Genomic DNA, 13,380 nt, shown 5'->3' on the forward strand with positions numbered 1-13,380 from the left:
GTTACCTGAAGAAGCAGCGTCGAGCTAGCCTCGCTGCACACATCGCTCACGTACGAACTCTGTAGTCAGCGTGGTTGCGCAACCAATGTCTCCCGGGAGTCACGCCCACGAATCGGGAGTCACGCCCACGATCGCAACCAACGCACGTCGCTATCACATAATGTGGGTGGTGGGCCTACCTAAACATAGTGCATGCAAGGCCCAACTCACTTGGGATTTTTTAGGTGGAGTGTGTGCCTGCGTTTGCGATTCTGCGAACAGCCCGTGAGGTCATTTGGTTCCTTTAGTCCCACCTCGCCCGACTGAGAAGATGAGGCAGATATCTTTGCCTATATAAGAGGGTACCGCTGTTGTAGTCTAAGCAGAAAATAAAGCGGCACTTCGGTATAAAACTGAAAACTGGACCGAATATTTGGTTAACCGAATTTTCGGTTAGCTGTTTTTAGCCACCATTTTCGGTTTCTAGTTTTCCAAACCGAATTTAAGAAAAAAATCAAATGGTAGAAACCGAATTTTCGATTTATACCGAATGCCCACCTCTACTATAGGGGGCGCACCAGCCCCTTGTGGGCTGGTGTGTTCCCTTACTTGCCCCATTAAGCCCATATCTTTGCCGGGGTTTGCCCGGAACCACTTCCGATGACCCGGTATCACCCGAAACACTTCCGGTGTCCAAATACCATCGTCCTATATATGAATCTTTACCTCTCGACCATTTTGAGACTCCCTGTCATGTCCGTGATCTCATCCGGGACTCCGAACAGACTTCAGTCATAAAATCACATAACTCATAATACAAATCATCATCGAACGTTAAGCGTGCGGACCCTACGGGTTCGAGAACTATGTAGACATGACCGAGACACATCTCCGGTCAATAACCAATAGCGGAACCTGGATGCTCATATTGGCTCCTACATATTCTACGAAGATCCTTATCGGTCAAACCGCATAACAACATACGTCATTCCCTTTGTCATTGGTATGTTACTTGCCCGAGATTCGATCGTCGGTATCATCATACCTAGTTTAATCTCGTTACCGGCAAGTCTCTTTACTCGTTCCTTAATGCATCATCCCGCAACTAACTCATTAGTCACATTGCTTGCAAGGCGTATAGTGATGAGCATTACCGAGAGGGCCGAGAGATACCTCTCCGATACACGGAGTGACAAATCCTAATCTTGATCTATCCCAACTCAACAAACACCATCGGAGACACCTGTAGAGCATCTTTATAATCACCCAGTTACGTTGTGACGTTTGATAGCACAAAAAGTGTTCCTCCGGTATTCGGGGGTTGCATAATCTCATAGTCAGAGGAATATGTATAAGTCATGAAGAAAGCAATAGCAATAAAACTATACGATCATTATGCTAAGCTAACGGATGGGTCTTGTCCATCACATCATTCTCCTAATTATCTGACCCCGTTCATCAAATGACAACACATGTCTATGTTCAGGAAACTTAATCATCTTTGATTAACGAGCTAGTCTAGTAGAGGCATACTAGGGACACTTTGTTTTGTCTATGTATTCACACATGTACCAAGTTTCCGGTTAATACAATTCTAGCATGAATAATAAACATTTATCATGATATAAGGAAATATAAATAACAACTTTATTATTGCCTCCAGGGCATATTTCCTTCAGTTGGTCCATCACCACCTCAATAGCCTGCGACGTCGTTCTGTGGCTCCATTCCGGGGCACCTTCCGGCATTGAATCGTAACCGAGAGAGCGGGCATTTCCGTCTTTGGAAGACTGCTTTGACACAACAAACCCGTTGTTCAAACATCAGAACTCCGCCGCCGTTTTCCGTATGAGTAGGCATCTTTTCAGCCGTATTAGAGAGGGGGTGGTCGGCTATGATGAATATTTTGAGTGCAAGGAGGATGCCGTTGGAAAGATTGGTTTCTCCTCTTATCAAAAATGCACTACCGCCATCGGAATGCTTGCACATGGAGTGCCAAGTGATCTCATTGACAAGTACGTCCGTATGAGCGAGTCTACATGCCTAGACTCACTGTATAAGTTCTGCAAAGGCTGTTATTGCTGTGTTTGGCCCTGAGTACTTGAGAGAGCCGACTCCTGAAGATACAACTCGTTTGTTGGCGATGAATGCCAGCAGGGGCTTCCCAGGGATGTTTGGCAGCATAGACTGCATGCACTGGGAGTGGAAGAATTGCCATTCTGCTTGGCAAGGGCAGTATAAGGGCCATGTCAGGGCTTGCTGTTGGGGAACGCAGTAATTTCAAAAAAATTCCTATGATCACGCAAGATCTACCTAGGTGATGCATAGCAACGAGCAGGGAGAGTGTGTCCACATGCCCTTGTAGACCGAAAGTGGAAGCATTTTATCAACGCTGTTGATGTAGTCGTACGCCTTCACGATCCGACCGATCCTAGCACCGAACGTACGGCACCTTCATGTTCAGCACACGTTCAGCTCGATGACGTCCCTCGTACTCTTGATCCAGTTGAGGCCGAGGGAGAGTTCCATCAGCACGACGGCGTGGCAAAGGTGATGATGAAGTTACCGGCGCAGGGCTTCGCCTAAGCACTACGACGATATGACCGAGGTGTGTAACTGTGGAGGGGGGCACCGCACACGGCTAAAAGATCAACTTGTGTCTATGGGGTGCCCCCTCCCCCGTATATAAAGGAGGGGAGGAGGCCGGCCGGCCGGCCCTAGGGGGCGCGCCCAATGAGGGGAGTCCTACTAGGACTCCAAGCCCTAGTAGGATTCCACCAAGAGGGAGAGAGGGGGAAGGAAGGAAGAGGGGGAACGGAAGGAAAGGGGGGCGCCGCCCCCTTCCCCTAGTCCAATTCGGACCCAATGGGGGGGGTGCGACCAGCCCCTCCTGACCCTTCCCTATTTCCACTAAGGCCCATAGAGGCCCAGTAGTTCCCCCGGGGGGGTTCCGGTAACCCCTCCGACACTCCGGTTTTACCCGAAACTCTCCGGAACACTTCCGGTGTCCGAATGTAACCTTCCAATATATGAATCTTTATGTCTCGACCATTTCGAGACTCCTCGTCATGTTCGTGATCTCATCCGGGACTCCGAACAACCTTCGGTCATCAAATCACATAAACTCATAATACAAATCGTCATCGAATGTTAAGCGTGCGGACCCTACGGGTTCGAGAACTATGTAGACATGACCGAGACACATCTCCGGTCAATAACCAATAGCGGAACTAGGATGCTCATATTGGCTCCTACATATTCTACGAAGATCTTTGTCGGTCAAACGGCAGAACAACATACGTTGTTCCCTTTGTCATCGGTATGTTACTTGCCCGAGATTCGATCATCGGTATCCTCATACCTAGTTCAATCTCGTTACCGGCAAGTCTCTTTACTCGTTCCGTAATGCATCATCCCGCAACTAATTCGTTAGTCACATTGCTTGCAAGGCTATAGTGATGATCATTACCGAGAGGGCCCAGAGATACCTCTCCGATACACAGAGTGACAAATCCTAATCTCGATCTATGCCAACTCAACAAACACCATTGGAGACACCTGTAGAGCATCTTTATAATCACCCAGTTACGTTCTGATGTTTGATAGCACACTAAGTGTTCCTCTGGTATCCGGGAGTTGCATAATCTCATGTGATAGGAACATGTATAAGTCATGAAGAAAGCAATAGCAACAAACTAAACGATCGTGGTGCTAAGCTAACAGATGGGTCTTGTCCATCACATCATTCTCTAATTATGTGATCCCATTCATCAAATCACAACACATGTCTATGGCTAGGAAACTTAACCATCTTTGATTAACGAGCTAGTCAAGTAGAGGCATACTAGGGACACTGTTTGTCTATGTATTCACACATGTACTAAGTTTCCGGTTAATACAATTCTAGCATGAATAATAAACATTTATCATTATATAAGGAAATATAAATAACAACTCTATTATTGCCTCTAGGGCATATTTCCTTCAGTCTCCCACTTGCACTAGAGTCAATAATCTAGATTACATAGTAATGATTCTAACACCCATGGAGTCTTGGTGCTGATCATGTTTTGCTCGTGAGAGAGGCTTAGTCAACGGGTCTGCAACATTCTGATCCGTATGTATTTTGCAAATCTCTATGTCTCCCTCCTTGGCTTGATCATGGACGGAATTGAAGTGTCTCTTGATGTGTTTGGTTCTCTTGTGAAATCTGGATTCCTTCGCCAAGGCTATTGCTCCAGTATTGTCACAAAAGATTTTCATTGGACTTGATGCACTAGGTATGGCACCTAGATCGGATATGAACTCCTTCATCCAGACTCCTTCATTTGATGCTTCCGAAGCAGCTATGTACTCCGCTTCACACGTAGATCCCTCCACGACGCTTTGCTTAGAACTGCACCAACTGACAGCTCCACCGTTCAATATAAATACGTATCCGGTTTGTGACTTAGAGTCATCTGGATCAGTGTCAAAGCTTGCATCGACGTAACCATTTACGACGAGCTCTTTGTCACCTCCATAAACGAGAAACATATCCTTAGTCCTCTTCAGGTATTTCAGGATGTTCTTGACCGCTGTCCGGTGATCCACTCCTAGATTACTTTGGTACCTCCCTGCTAAACTAATAGCAAGGCACACAGCAGGTCTGGTACACAGCATTGCATACATGATAGAACCTATGGCTGAAGCATAGGAAATGACTATCATTTTCTCTCTATCTTCTGCAGTGGTCGGTAATTGAGTCTGACTCAACTTCACACCTTGTAACACATGCAAGAACCCTTTCTTTGCTTGATCCATTTTGAACTTCTTCAAAACTTTATCAAGGTATGTGCTTTGCGAAAGTCCTATTAAGCGTCTTCATCTATCTCTATAGATCTTGATGCCCAATATGTAAGCAGCTTCACCGAGGTCTTTCATAGAAAAACTTTTATTCAAGTATCCTTTTATGCTATCCAGAAATTATATATCATTTCCAATCAACAATATGTCATCCACATATAATATTAGAAATGCTACAGAGCTCCGACTCACTTTCTTGTAAATACAGGCTTCTCCAAAAGTCTGTATAAAACCATATACTTTGATCACACTATCAAAACGTTTATTCCAACTCCGAGATGCTTGCACCAGTCCATAAATGGATCGCTGGAGCTTGCACACTTTGTTAGCATCCTTTGGATCGATAAAACCTTCTGGTTGCATCATATACAACTCTTCTTCCAGAAATCCATTCAGGAATGCAGTTTTGACATCCATTTGCCAAATTTCATAATCATAAAACGCGGCAATTGCTAACATGATTCGGGCGGACTTAAGCATCGCTACGGGTGAGAAGGTCTCATCGTAGTCAACTCCTTGAACTTGTCGAAAACCTTTTGCAACAAGTCGAGCTTTGTAGACAGTAACATTACCGTCAGCGTCAGTCTTCTTCTTGAAGATCCATTTATTCTCTATGGCTTGCTGATCATCGGGCAAGTCAACCAAAGTCCACACTTTGTTCTCATACATGGATCCCATCTCAGATTTCATGGCCTCAAGCCATTTTGCGGAATCTGGGCTCATCATCGCTTCCTCATAGTTCATAGGTTCGTCATGGTCAAGTAACATGACCTCCAGAACAGGATTACCGTACCACTCTGGTGCGGATCTTACTCTAGTTGACCTACGAGGTTCAGTAGTAACTTGATCTGAAGTTTCATGATCATCATCATTAGCTTCCTCACTAATAGGTGTAGGAATCATAGGAACTGATTTCTGTGATGAACTACTTTCCAATAAGGGAGTAGGTACAGTTACCTCATCAAGTTCTACTTTCCTCCCACTCACTTCTTTTGAGAGAAACTCCTTCTCTAGAAAGGATCCATTTTGAGCAACGAATATCTTGCCTTCGGATCTGTGATAGAAGGTGTACCCAACAGTCTCCTTTGGGTATCCTATGAAGACACATTTCTCCGATTTGGGTTCGAGCTTATCAGGTTGAAGCTTTTTCACATAAGCATCGCAGCCCCAAACTTTAAGAAACGACAACTTGGGTTTCTTGCCAAACCACAGTTCATATGGTGTCGTCTCAATGAATTTAGATGGTGCCCTATTTAATGTGAATGCAACCGTCTCTAAAGCATAACCCCAAAACGATAGCGGTAAATCAGTAAGAGACATCATAGATCGCACCATATCTAATAAAGTGCAGTTACGATGTTCGGACACACCATTACGCTGTGGTGTTTCGGGTGGCGTGAGTTGCAAAACTATTACGCATTGTTTCAAATGAAGACCAAACTCGTAACTCAAATATTCTCCTCCACGATCAGATCGTAGAAACTTTATTTTCTTGTTACGATGATTTTCCACTTCACTCTGAAATTCTTTGAACTTTTCAAATGTTCCAGACTTATGTTTCATCAAGTAGATATACCCAAAAATCTGCTCAAATCATCTGTGAAGGTCAGAAAATAACGATACCCGCCGCGAGCCTCAACACTCATCGGACCGCATACATCAGTATGTATTATTTCCAATAAGTCTGTTGCTCGCTCCATAGTTCCGGAGAACGGAGTTTTAGTCATCTTGCCCATGAGGCATGGTTCGCAAGCATCAAGTGATTCCAAAAGCCCATCAACATGGAGTTTCTTCATGCGTTTTACACCAATATGACCTAAACGGCAGTGCCACAAATAAGTTGCACTATCATTATTGAACTTATATCTTTTGGCTTCAATACTATGAATATGTGTGTCACTACTATCGAGATTCAACAAAAATAGATCACTCATCAAGGGTGCATGACCATAAAATATATTACTCATATAAATAGAACAACCATTATTCTATAATTTAAATGAATAACCGTCTCGCATCAAACAAGATCCAGATATAATGTTCATGCTCAACGCTGGCACCAAATAACAATTATTCAGGTCTAAAACTAATCCCGAAGGTAGATGTAGAGGTAGCGTGTCGACGGCGATCACATCGACTTTGGAACCATTACCCACGCGCATCGTCACCTCGTCCTTAGCCAATCTTCTGTTAATCCGTAGCCCCTATTCCGAGTTGCAAATATGAGCAACAGAACCAGTATCAAATACCCAGGCGCTACTACGAGCATTAGTAAGGTACACATCAATAACATGTATATCAAATATACCTTTCACTTTGCCATCCTTCTTATCCGCCAAATACTTGGGGCAGTTCCGCTTCAAGTGACCAGTCCCTTTGCAGTAGAAGCACCCAGTCTCAGGCTTAGGTCCAGACTTGGGCTTCTTCACTTGAGCAGCAACTTGCTTGTCGTTCTTCTTGGAGTTCCCCTTCTTCCCTTTGCCCTTTTTCTTGAAACTAGCGGTCTTGTTAACCATCAACACTTGATGTTCCTTCTTGATTTCTACCTCTGCAGCTTTCAGCACCGCGAAGAGCTCGGGAATTGTCTTATCCATCCCTTGCATATTATAGTTCATCACGAAGCTTTTGTAGCTTGGTGGCAGTGATTGAAGAACTCTGTCAATGGCACTATCATCAGGAAGATTAACTCCCAGTTGAGTCAAGTGGTTGTGGTACCCAGACATTCTGAGTATATGTTCACTGACAGAACCATTCTCCTCCATTTTGCAGCTGTAGAACTTATTGGAGACTTCATATCTCTCAATCCGGGCATTTGCTTGAAATATTAACTTCAACTCCTGGAACATCTTATATGCTCCATGACGTTCAAAACATCGTTTAAGTCCCGGTTCTAAGCCGTAAAGCATGGCACACTGAACTATCGAGTAGTCATCAACACGCGACTGCCAGGCATTCACAATGTCTACAGTTGCTGGCGTGGGTGGTACACCTAGTGGTGCTTCCAGAACGTAATTCTTCTGTGCAGCAATGAGGATAATCCTCAAGTTATGGACCCAGTCCGTGTAGTTGCTACCATCATCTTTCAACTTAGCTTTCTCTAGGAACACATTAAAATTCAAAGGAACAGTAGCACGGGCCATTGATCTACAACAATATAGACATGCAAAATACTATCAGGTACTAAGTTCATGATAAATTAAAGTTCAATTAATCATATTACTTACGAACTTCCACTTAGATAGACATCCCTCTAATCATCTCAGTGATCACGTGATCCAAATCAACTAAACCATGTCCGATCATCACGTGAGATGGAGTAGTTTTCAATGGTGAACATCACTATGTTGATCATATCTACTATATGATTCACGCTCGACCTTTCGGTCCCAGTGTTCCGAGGCCATTGCTACCTCTTGAGCATGCGTTGGTTTTCCCTTGAAGAGGAAAGGGTGATGCAGCAAAGTAGCGTAAGTATTTCCCTTGGTTTTTGAGAACCAAGGTATCAATCCAGTAGGAGACTACATGCAAATCCCTCGTACCTGCACAAACAATCAAGAACCTTGCAACCAACGCAATAAAGGGGTTGTCAATCCCTTCACGGCCACTTGCAAAAGTGCGATCTGATAAAGATAATAAGATAAATATTTTTGGTATTTTTGTTGTATAGATTGAAAAGTAAAGATTGCAAAATAAACGGTGACAGAAATAGCTAATTGGCGGGAGATTAATATGATGGAAGATAGACCCGGGGGCCATAGGTTTCACTAGTGGCTTCTCTCAAGATAGCATAATCTACGGTGGGTGAACAAATTACTGTCGAGCAATTGATAGAAAAGCGCATAATTATGAGAATATCTAGGCATGATCATGTATATAGGCATCACGTCCGTGACAAGTAGACCGAAATGATTCTGCATCTACTACTATTACTCCACACATCGAGCGCTATCCAGCATGCATCTAGAGTATTAAGTTCATAAGGACAGAGTAACACATTAGGCAAGATGACATGATGTAGAGGGATAAACTCAAGCAATATGATATAAACCCCATCTTTTTATCCTTGATGCCAACAATACAATACGTGCCTTGCTGCCCCTGCTATCACTGGGAAAGGACACCGCAAGATTGAACCCAAAGCTAAGCACTTCTCCCATTGCAAGAAAGATCAATCTAGTAGGCCAAACCAAACTGATAATTCGAAGAGACTTGCAAAGATATTAAATCATGCATATAAGAATTCAGAGAAGAATCAAATATTGTTCATAGATAATCTTGATCATAAGCCCACAATTCATCGGATCTTGACAAACACACCGCAAAAAGAATTACATCGAATAGATCTCCAAGAGAATCGAGGAGAACTTTGTATTGAGATCCAAAGAGAGAGAAGAAGCCATCTAGCTAATACTATGGACCCGAAGGTCTGTGGTAAACTACTCACACATCATCGGAGAGGCTATGGTGTTGATGTAGAAGCCTTCCGTGATTGATTCCCCCTCCGGCGGAGCGTCGGAAAAGGCCCCAAGATGGGATCTCACGGGTACAGAAGGTTGCGGCGGTGGAAATAGGGTTTCGTGGTGCTCCTGGATGTTTTCCGGGTATATGAGTATATATAGGCGAAAGAAGTAGGTTGGTGGAGCCACGAGGGGCCCACGAGGGTGGGGGGCGCGCCTACCCCCCTGGGCGCACCCTCCTACCTCGTGGCCGCCTCGTTGCTTCCTTGACGTCCACTCCAAGTCTCCTGGATTGCGGTTGTTCCAAAAACGATCCTCGCGAAGGTTTCATTCCGTTTGATATTCCTTTTCTGCGAAACACTGAAATAGGCAAAAAACAACAATTTGCACTGGGCCTTCGGTTAATAGGTTAGTCCCAAAAATAATATAAAGTGCATAATAAAGCCCATTAAACATCCAAAACAGATAATATAATAGCATGGAACAATCAAAAATTATAGATACGTTGGAGACGTATCAAGCATCCCCAAGCATAATTCCCGCTCGTCCTCGAGTAGGTAAATGATAAAAACAGAATTTTTGATGTGGAATGCTACCTAACATAATTTTCAAAGTAACTCTCTTTATTGTGGCATGAATGTTCAGATCCGAACGATTCAAGACAAAAGTTTAATATTGACATAAAAATAATAATACTTCAAGCATACTAACTAAGCAATTATGTCTTCTGAAAATAACATGGCCAAAAGCTTATCCCTACAAAATCATATAGTTTGGCTATGCTTCATCTTCGTCACACAAAAATGCTCTCCTCATGCACAACCCCGATGACAAGCCAAGCAATTGTTTCATACTTTAGTAATCTCAAACTTTTTTCAACTTTCACGTAATACATGAGCGTGAGCCATGGACATAGCACCATGGGTGGAATAGAATATAATGATGGGGGTTGTGTGGAGAAGACAAAAAAGGAGAAAGTCTCACATTGACGCAGCTAATCAACGGGCTAGGGAGATGCCCATCAATTGATGTCAATGCAAGGAGTAGGGATTGCCATGCAACGGATGCACTAGAGCTATAAATGTATGAAAGCTCAACTAAAGAAACTAAGTGGGTGTGCATCCAACTTGCTTGCGCACGAAGACCTAGGGCATTTGAGGAAGCCTATTGTTGGAATATACAAGCCAAGTTCTATAATGAAAAATTGCCACTAGTATATGAAAGTGACAAAATAAGAGACTCTCTATCATAAAGATCATGATGCTACTTTGAAGCACAAGTGTGGAAAAAGGATAGTAGCATTGTCCCTTTTATTTCTTTTCTCTTTTTTGGGCCTTTCCTTTTTTTGGCCTTTCTCCCTTTTTTCCTTTTTTTATTTGAGATAATGCTCTATTAATGATGATCATCACACTTCTATTTATTTACAACTCAATGATTACAACTCGATACTAGAAAAAAATATGACTCTATATGAGTGCCTCCGGCGGTGTACCGGGATGGGCAATGAATCAAGAGTGGCATGTATGATAAATTATGCATGGTGGCTTTGCCACAAATACGATGTCAACTACATGATCATGCAAGGCAATATGACAATGATGAAGCGTGTCATGATAAATGAAACAGTGGAAAGTTGCATGGAAATATATCTCGGAATGGCTATGGAAATGCCATAATAGGTAGGTATGGTGGCTGTTTTGAGGAAGATATAAGGAGGCTTATGTGTGATAGAGCATATCATATCACGGGGGTTGGATGCACCGGCGAAGTTTGCACCAACTCTCAAGGTGAGAAAGGACAATGCACGGTACCGAAGAGGCTAGCAATGATGGAAAGGTGAGAGTGCGTATAATCCATGGACTAAACATTAGTCATAAAGAACTCACATACTTATTGCAAAAATCTACAAGTCATCAAAAACCAAGCATTACGCGCATGCTCCTAGGGGGATAGATTGGTAGGAAAAGACCATCGCTCGTCCCCGACCGCCACTCATAAGGATGACAATCAAAGAACACCTCAGGTTTCAAATTTGTCACACAACAGTTATCATACGTGCATGCTACAGGACTTGCAAACTTCAACACAAGTATTTCTCAAATTCACAACTACTCAACTAGCACGACTCTAATATTACCATCTTCATATCTCAAAACAATCATCCAGTATCAAACTTCTCATAGTATTCAATGCACTTTTTATGAAAGTTTTTATTATACCCATCTTGGATGCCTACCATATTAGGAATAATTTCTAAAGGACTCTCAAAATAATATAAGTGAAGCATGAGAGATCCATAATTTCTATAAAATAAAACCACCACCGTGCTCTAAAAGATATAAGTGAAGCACTAGAGCGAAATTATCTAGCTCAAAAGATATAAGTGAAGCACATAGAGTATTCTAATAAATTCTGATTCATGTGTGTCTCTCCAAAAGGTGTGTACAGCAAGGATGATTGTGGTAAACTAAAATGCAAAGAATCAAATCATACAAGACGCTCCAAGCAAAACACATATCATGTGGTGAATAAAAATATAGCCTCAAGTAAAGTTACCGATAGACGAAGACGAAAAGAGGGGATGCCTTCCGGGGCATCCCCAAGCTTAGGCTTTTGGTTGTCCTTGAATTTTACCTTGGTGTTCCTTGGGCATCCCCAAGCTTAGGCTCTTGCCATTACTTATTCCAAAATCCATCAAATCTTTACCCAAAACTTGAAAACTTCACAACACAAAACTCAACAGAAAATCTCATGAGCTCCATTAGTATAAGAAAACAAATCACCACTTCAAGGTACTGTAATTAATCATTGTTTATTTATATTGGTGTTAAACCTACTGTATTCCAACTTCTCCATGGTTCATACCCCCCGATACTAGCCATAGATTCATCAAAATAAGCAAACAACACAGGAAAAACAGAATCTGTCAAAAACAGAACAGTCTGTAGTAATCAGATTTGTTCGAATACTTCTGGAACTCCAAAAATTATGGAAAACTAGTACAACCTGAATAATTTGTATATTGATCTACTGCAAAAAGAATTGGCAATTTATCACGTTCTGGTGAATTTTAACAATTATTTTCGTGAGCGCAAAGTTTCTGTCTTTTTCAGCAAGATCAAACAACTATCACCCAAGAAGATCCTATTGGTTCTACTTGGCACAAACACTTATTAAAACACAAAAACACATCCAAACTGAGCTAGATGAATTATTTATTACTAAAAAGAAACAAAAAGCAAGAAACAAAAATAAAATTGGGTTGCCTCCCAACAAGCGCTATCGTTCAACGCCCCTAGCTAGACATTGAGATTTCGATGATGCTCACATGAAAGACAAGAATTGAAGCGCAAAGAGAGCATCATGAAACACGTGAGAAATACTTATAATTATAACATACTTCCTATGCATAGGCATCTTATAGGCAAATAAATTATCATAGCAAGCAAAAACTAGCATATGCAAGGAAGTGGAAAGAAACAATAGCAATCTCAACATAACGAGAGGTAATTTTGTAACATGAAAATTTCTACAACCATATTTTCCTCTCTCATAATAATTACATGTGGGATCATAAGCAAATTACACAATATAGCTATCACAAAACATATTCTTAACACGATCCACATGCATGCAAAGTTGTCACTCTTCCAAAATAGTGGGAATATCATTAACTAAAGTCATGACCTCTCCAAACCCACTTTTATCAAAAACTTCATAAGATTGAACATTATCCAAATATGTGGGATCTAAAGTTGACACTCTTCCAAACCCACTTTCAGTATTATTGCAAACACTATTATCAATCTCATTTTCATCATGGGGCTTAAATAAAATTTCAAGCTCATAAGAAGAATCACCCCAATCATGATCATTGCAACAAGTAGTAGACATAGCAAAACTAGCATCCCCAAGCTTAGGGTTTTGCATATTATTAGCACAATTGACATCAAGAGAATTTATAGTAAAATCACTGCAATCATGCTTTTTATTCAAGGAGCTATCGTGAATCACTTCATAAGTTTCTTCTTTCAAAACTTCATCACAATTTTCAGATTCACGAATTTCAAGCAAAACCTCATAAAGATAATCTAGTGCA

Source organism: Triticum aestivum, chromosome 3D, assembly GCF_018294505.1.
Source record: "Triticum aestivum cultivar Chinese Spring chromosome 3D, IWGSC CS RefSeq v2.1, whole genome shotgun sequence".
Taxonomy (NCBI): Eukaryota; Viridiplantae; Streptophyta; class Magnoliopsida; order Poales; family Poaceae; genus Triticum; species Triticum aestivum.